Genomic DNA, 7,506 nt, shown 5'->3' on the forward strand with positions numbered 1-7,506 from the left:
GATAAATACAGTGTATTGAGAATGATGAGAATGTGATGGTCAGTTATATTCAATTCTGAAGAATTCAGGAGATTTTAAAAAGAGATATAATAAAAATATATAGACATTAGGTATTGACTGAATCTACCACTAAATATTGCTGAGTATACTGTTTTATATTTTCTATTTTATCACATGGAAATGCTAACTGTATCATCTTTGGTGTTTAAAATTCTTATAGTAACAAGATAAGCTTTTAAATCTGATGTGTTCACCCATAAAACCATCTTTCTCACTATTCAGTACTATTTAAATGTTTAACAATGTCCTAGGAAAGAATAACCGGGAATGCAAAGTAGGGCATCCACTTTGAGAATGAACTATAAACTTCTATTTTGTCATTTATTTTACTTTCAGTCTTTAACAAAGATTGAGAGCAAGGTAGTTAAAGCAAATTACTGAAGTAGGTAAAATGTATCTTATACAGTTCATCCACTATTCTTATTACCTTCAACACTTTCATCCCACCCTCAGGATTTACTACCTTTAATACTTCATAAAGCTTTCCTAATATTAATTCCACACCCTCTATTGTATCCTTTGTGCATTTTTTCTACAGTTTAAATCCTCAGAATCTGGATGGGTAAGAGCTCACTAATTTGACAAGTTATTCCTTATAAGTTGTTAAATGGGTGCTGTTTTTTTCTTATTGCATTATTAAACCTTTACACTAGAAACATATCTATTTAAAGATAAGACTTTTGGAGAAAATGCCTTTCTCTAAACTGTACCTAAAGTTTCAGAGACGGGGGTGCCTGGGTGGCTCAGTTGTTTAAGCATTCAACTCAAGGTCATGGGATCAAGCTCCACATTGGGCTCTGCACTCAGCATGGAGTCGGCTTTAGATTCTCTCTTTTCACCCTCTCCCTTTGCCCCTCCCCCTGCTCTTTCTCTCTCTTTGAAAGGAGGAGGGGGTGGAGGAGGAGTAATAGTAGTTTTAGAGACTACTGCAGGCTTGTGAAAGAAAATAATTTTGAGAACCAGTTTTCTTGGTGTTTTTTCATCATCACAGACAAGGTATTCTAAGAATAACCCAGCATTATATCCTATGAGGAGAAACCTTATTCTTCTAGTTTTCAGGTCAAAAACCTTTGAATCAACCTTTATAGCTGTTTCTGTTTATTGAATGTGTCCCCACATTCAGCTGCTCACCAAATCCAGTCACAGCTAATGCCAAATTATATCAATCAATCTACGTCAATGCCTCTACTCTGGGCCAAGTCTCCAGCATCTTTTGTTTGAGTCACTGTGATTGTGTCCTAAATGATCCTTCTGATTTTTCACCTTTGCATCTCTTCAGTCTATTTTTAACATATCAGAGTGATCCCTTCTAGAGTAGGTGAGATCATGTCCCTCCTCTGCTTCACATCTTCTCACAGGAAAAAGCCAGACTCCTTCCAGGATCCTAGAGCATCAGTGTTGTTGTTTCTCTCCTTCTCTCAATGCCTCCTACTGTCCCTCTTGCTCACTCTGTTCAGTAACAGTAGTCTGTCTCCTTGTTTCTCACACACTTCAGGCACACACCTGCTTTGAGTCCTTTGACTCTGTTCTTCCCTTTATCCCAATGGGTTCTTTTCCAGACATGCATGGTTGATGGCTCCATCCTCTCCAGGTCTGGTTCATATGCCCCCTGCTCAGTAAAGCCATCCCTGGGGCACACTATGTGGCTCCCCTTGTCTTTCTTTTATCTTTGTGTGTAGCTACTTTTCAGTAAAAATATGACAATAATTGACAGAAATTTTTTCTCCAATTGTGAAATGAATGTAGTTAGTAGTGGGAATTGAAAGAATGGCCAACTTCCATAGCAGGTAATGCTATGGTATTTTAGTTGCATATATTAGATAATAGTATGTTTTGCCTTTTGCAAGTGTTCTGAAATTTAAACACATATCAGATAAGGATTATTTGTGAACTTCCTAATAAGAGTCAAGGCACTGTAAGTAAGCTGAATAAAACTATGGAAGTCAGGAATAAGGTTTATTTCATTGCAGACAAATAACAAGGAAAAGCAGTTTCTGTTTAGAATTTGTGTATATGCATGCGTGTGCGTGTGTGTGTGTGTGTGTGTGTGTGTGTGTGTGTGTTTGCCTGTGATTATAGCACTTTGACTGGAACTATTATTCAATAGAAAAGTCCTTCAAATGTAATTGCAAAGTCAGAGACCTATAGGGAAATGGGGATCAAAAGCTCTCATCACTCCAGATGCTACAAAGCCTTCCCTTCCAGATGCTACTGATTTTACTCCCCAGGTATTTTTAAATTAGGAATCTGTCTTAGCTGGTGCAGGAAGACAAGAGGTCAAGCTAAATCAGATGATACACCTAAACCTATTGAAAAAGGAAAGTGTCCTAGGAGTCTTGTTGCTATTGTAAAGGATTATTTCGTGAATCCGATTGCTGAGTTTCTAAATATCTCAGCAGTTTGACAAAACTTGGTATCTTGACTGGATCAGGACAGAGTCTGAAAATACTGAAACCTTTATCAGAGAGTCTGAAATCACAGCAGCTGCTCAGAAATACTGATTACTGCTTCCTGTGGAAAAAAACAGAGGTGTCACTGCCCTGACTAGAATGCCACCATCACATTCTCAGCAGAAACCAAGGCAACACACTTGGTTAGGTTCTCATTCCTAAATTATATTAATAATTACTTATGAAGATAATTTTAGAAGACAGATCTATTTTTGTATGAGTAGTCTAAAGACAATAGAGAGCATGATATTTTAAAAATATATGTCACGGATAAGGATATCTTAATGAATCTTTCTTTCACTTGTTTGCTCAGGTTATTCAGTTTATAAAGACAAACTGATACCTATGGAACAAATGCATTAAATTATATTGTCTTTCCCTAAATCAGAAGGGGATAATTATTGGGGTGCCTGAGTGGCTCAGTCTATTAAGCGTCTGCCTTGGACTTAGGTCATTATCTCAAAAGGTTCTGGGATCAAGCTGCAACCAGGCTCCCTGCTCAGTGGGGAGTCTGCTTCTCCCTCTCCCTCTGCCCCCACCCCCCGTACACTCTCTTGCAAATAAACAAACAAAATTTTTAAAAATAAATAAATAAATAAAGATAGACCAATTTTAAAGGGGGGAGCATTATTGAGAAACATCAAAAGTTGTTCTTAGACATTTGTATCCAAAAATTGTGAGCAGAACTCAGAAGGTATGCATTATTAACCCTTTAATCTAAATAGTCGCAAGTATTTGATGTCCTTACAGCAACTCAGTAGTGCCAAAATCAAACTCAGACTTATCTGTATGAGAAACAAATTCTCATAACAGAAAGGAGAAGAGAGAAGGAGCGAAGGATAAAAGAGAGGAAAAGACTGAGAGGTTGAAGAGAAGAATACTATTCACAAAAGAATAATATCATTCCTAGCACAACTTCAAGGATATATGGCCACAAACTAGCTGACTGACATCAGATGAGTTAAATAACCTCTTTGTGTCTCCCTGTTCTCACTTTAATATGATGAGAACTGAAATCAATCAGTCAAATGATGGGGAAATGGATATCAATCCTCACACCTGGATGTTCTGAGGACTAAATGAGACAATAGTAAATATAATGATGATATTAAAGGTCTGGTATAGTTGTTGCTATGGGAGTGAAGTGGGGATTATAACAACAAATGGACTTATTGAAAGGGCTAAATAATACATTTGATATATTGAAGAGATTCCAGATAATCAGTTAACAAAAGCCTCTAAATTCCATTTTTTATTGCTTTGCAAATTAGATTATTTGTTAGTAAATTATGTGAAATCCCAAATTTTATTAATCTACCTACCACACTGAAAAGTTGACAGTAGCATTGTGAATATGACACAAAGAATGTTACAGTTCTAAGGTTCTTATAATTTGGAAATTTTCTAGAATATGTCAATTTTTTAAGATTATCCTAATGCACGGAGTCATTCTAGTGTTGTAAATGTACAGATTTAGAAATTTTAGAAAGATATGGGCTTTTTTATGATTTTTTTTAGGCTTGAAAGCACAAAATGCTTTGAAATAGGAATAAAAACCTTTACATATTTTAATGTATTTTTCTAGTATATTTTAAAATGGAGAAAAATATAAAATATAATACAAATACTTAAAATATTAAGTACAAACAACAATATATGCAAAAATAGAGATTACATTGTCTATATTTTACCCCATTAACCAAAAGATACATTATAGAAACTTTATGTGAACAAAGCACTTTTTTGTCCCCTAATACACATTTTCCCAACCATTTTTATGTTTCCAGTATGAACAAGATTTTGACATCTGAAGGATGTCTATACTGTACTTTGATCTTTATGACCCTAGGGCCCTTACCACCTGTCAGAAATTTTCATAATATTAATAATTCATTCCTTATGCTGATTCTCCATTTATTCTAAAAGCTACTAACTTTGCTACATTCAATACAGTGGTTTATGAGTTGATCCTCTGATTGAAATTCCCAAATTGTTCATTAGAAGAATATACACAGAAAAAGGGAAAATGTGTTACATGATCCACAGGAAAAAATTTAATAATCTTCCATACCAAGAAATTTCAAGCAAAGTTTTAATCCTAAACGCATATTTTAAAATGCTTAGGTAATAGTGAAGTGCGTATTAAAATTTAAATTTCAATAGACTTTAGAATTAATATAATAAGTAATGTAATTAATTTCTAACCTCTAATTAAAATTTGTAAAGATCATTTTCCTGACCCATAGAACATAGAAAAAAGTTCACATCATTGCTAACTAGTAAATTCAATTTCCACAGTAGTTTTTTTCCTCCATCTTGCTCAACATTATTTAGTTCCTTTCTTATTTTTTGTCTTTTTTTATAACATTAAAAAAAAATTACCATCTGGTGCGGGCGATGAAAAAGATGTAGAATACAAATTTGTTGATTAGCCTTGAAGCATTTGAATAATACAGAGTTTATACAATTTTGCATTCATACTGATAAAGAAAATTTTCAACTTTTAATGTTTGTGGGCCCTGCTCCCAGGCTCCCAGGGAAGTTATACTTTTAACAAGGTCAGAATGACTTCACCCAACTTCAGAGCATGGGCTCTATTTCTGTCAGTGAGCATGCATTGTACATCTGCTTCGTTAGCAAATAACCTAAAAGAAACATTTCAAACTAAAGATAAGAGTGAAAATGCCCCTAAGTTTTTTTTTTTTTCCCATACCTTTGAAGCCTGCAACCTTGCATATACTAAAAGTATAAGATACAGTTTGTGATTTTCTGAAATGTCTGTCATGATGATTTGTAACTCTTGATGTAACGAAAAATATATATAAGTCTGTATTAAACATCCTTCGTTTGGCACATTTTCTTCTGTATGAAGAATGTATCCTGGGCAGCTCTCCTCACCTGGGCACAAATAAAACTCTCTTTTCTTTTCTTTTCTTTTCTCTTCTTTTCTTTTCTCTTCTTTTCTTTTCTCCTTTTTTATAAATTATAAAAGGTTTGTTCATTTTGGGTCAACAATACTTATTGGAGAACAGTTCTGAACAGCTAAATTGTCACTATTTTTTCTTAAGTAGACACCGTGTAGTCCACAGTAAACTAGAAAATATTTCATAGATAAAAATTCTAAAATGTAATAGAAAAAGATGGCAAGTGTCAGTGTCAATAAGAGCTTTCAGGGAACTTAGAATAAGTAGGAACAGGCTTTTTTTCCCTCTAAACAGTGATATGCTGCTCTATTACAAAGAAGCAAAGGTTAATTTGACAACTGTCTTTAATATATTCTTCATACATATCACTTGGCTTTTATGCCATAGACAACTCTCTATAATATGGATATGAAACAATCATGCCTCAATTGCAAATTAATACAGGTTCACCTGATTATATTTTTAAAAAAATTTAACTCAAGTGCATGGTTTTATAATGACACAAATAAAAATGATTTTCAATTAATATGTAGTAATGAAAAATTATTTATTTCAAAGTTGTAGATATTTCAGTAGCAACGTTAAATGATCCTCTTATCACTTAATTAAATCAGGGCGTTTTGCAGTAGGTTCATGATTATAATAATATTAAGTCATTTGGATTCCACTTTTGATCGACTATTTCTAAAAAGGGAGTATTCTTTAAGTATTGTCTTAACTTTAATGCAGTTATGTTTCCTAAGAAAACCCTGGAGAATGCTTTTCTTGTCATAACTATAACTTATATCTCTGATTTTTGAAAACATCATAGTTTTATCCTAATTGTAAAAAAAGATAAAGGCATTTATCTTTTGAATGTCAAGGATTATTAATAGTCAATTTTAGAACTAAATGACAAATTAATGCCTTCATAAATCAACATGAAATCTGCAGGAAAAAATTTTTCTTACATATATTTTTTATGCAGCTTTTGGCTCTGTGTTTTGAAGTTGTGAAGCTTTCAAGAGATGTTCTCTTTGAATGACTTATATGGTATTGTATATGATTTTAGTTACCCACCAGGCCAACAATTTCACTTAAAAAATTATATTCCCCAAGTAAGTATTTACCTCCAACAAAATTAAGGCTATAACTATAATTCCTAAAGCATAGCATGGTTAATGTTAGCTAATTCATTGTTCAAGTTCCCTTCCTCTTTCTGGCCAGGAAAGAACAGAATTTGCATTCTCCATTAAAATAAGGCCATAGCTTGTTTCTGTCAATGAACACAAGCAAAAGTAATAGCTCTTACTTCTGGGTAGAATTTGATCCCTCATTCTTGATTCTCCAGATCCGGCCCATGTAAGCATGTAAGGAGATGTTTATTTGGAAGTGTCCCAAAGACCAAAGCAGCACAAAATGCTAAGATAACCCTTAGAAATTTAAGAATGTTTGGGACTGAGAAATATACTCTATTCATTTGTTATTGTTTGTTACAACATAGTTGGCCTATCCTGACCCACACACATGACATCAGAATAAATTCACAATTAATACATTTACCTCACCTAATGTATTGCAATTAAATCAATAGTCAAATTCCACTTAACAATCCATAATGAAATTTGCATATATCCTTAACTTCCATTTTGTTTTCTGGTTAATTTTTTCCCCCTGAACTAATCTTTTTCACAGATATATGGTATTATGTTTAGAGGAGAAATTAAAATAGTATATCTTTTAAAAAATTATCTGCCCTTTGCAGAGAAATAAAATCAGCACTCTCTAAAATTTAACCTTTTCATACTTTATAATCCATGGTGAAACATAAATAACATGGAATTCCTAAAATAAAACCGTGAGGGGAAGAATTAAGATCTGTCTCATTAAACAAGGATATAATGGTTTCAAATATAACAGTTACTACATACCAGTAGCTACAATTATACTATATATATATATAGATAGATAGATACTTCTTATAAGCTATACCTTATGTGTATTTATATATGTATATCTCTGTAATAAATAATTTTGTTAAAGTGGTACCTTGCAGGGCGCCTGGGTGGCTCAGTGGGTTAAAGCCTCTGCCT

Source organism: Enhydra lutris, unplaced genomic scaffold (assembly GCF_002288905.1).
Source record: "Enhydra lutris kenyoni isolate GAN:26980312 unplaced genomic scaffold, ASM228890v2 scaffoldscaffold15, whole genome shotgun sequence".
In the NCBI taxonomy this organism is placed as follows: domain Eukaryota; kingdom Metazoa; phylum Chordata; class Mammalia; order Carnivora; family Mustelidae; genus Enhydra; species Enhydra lutris.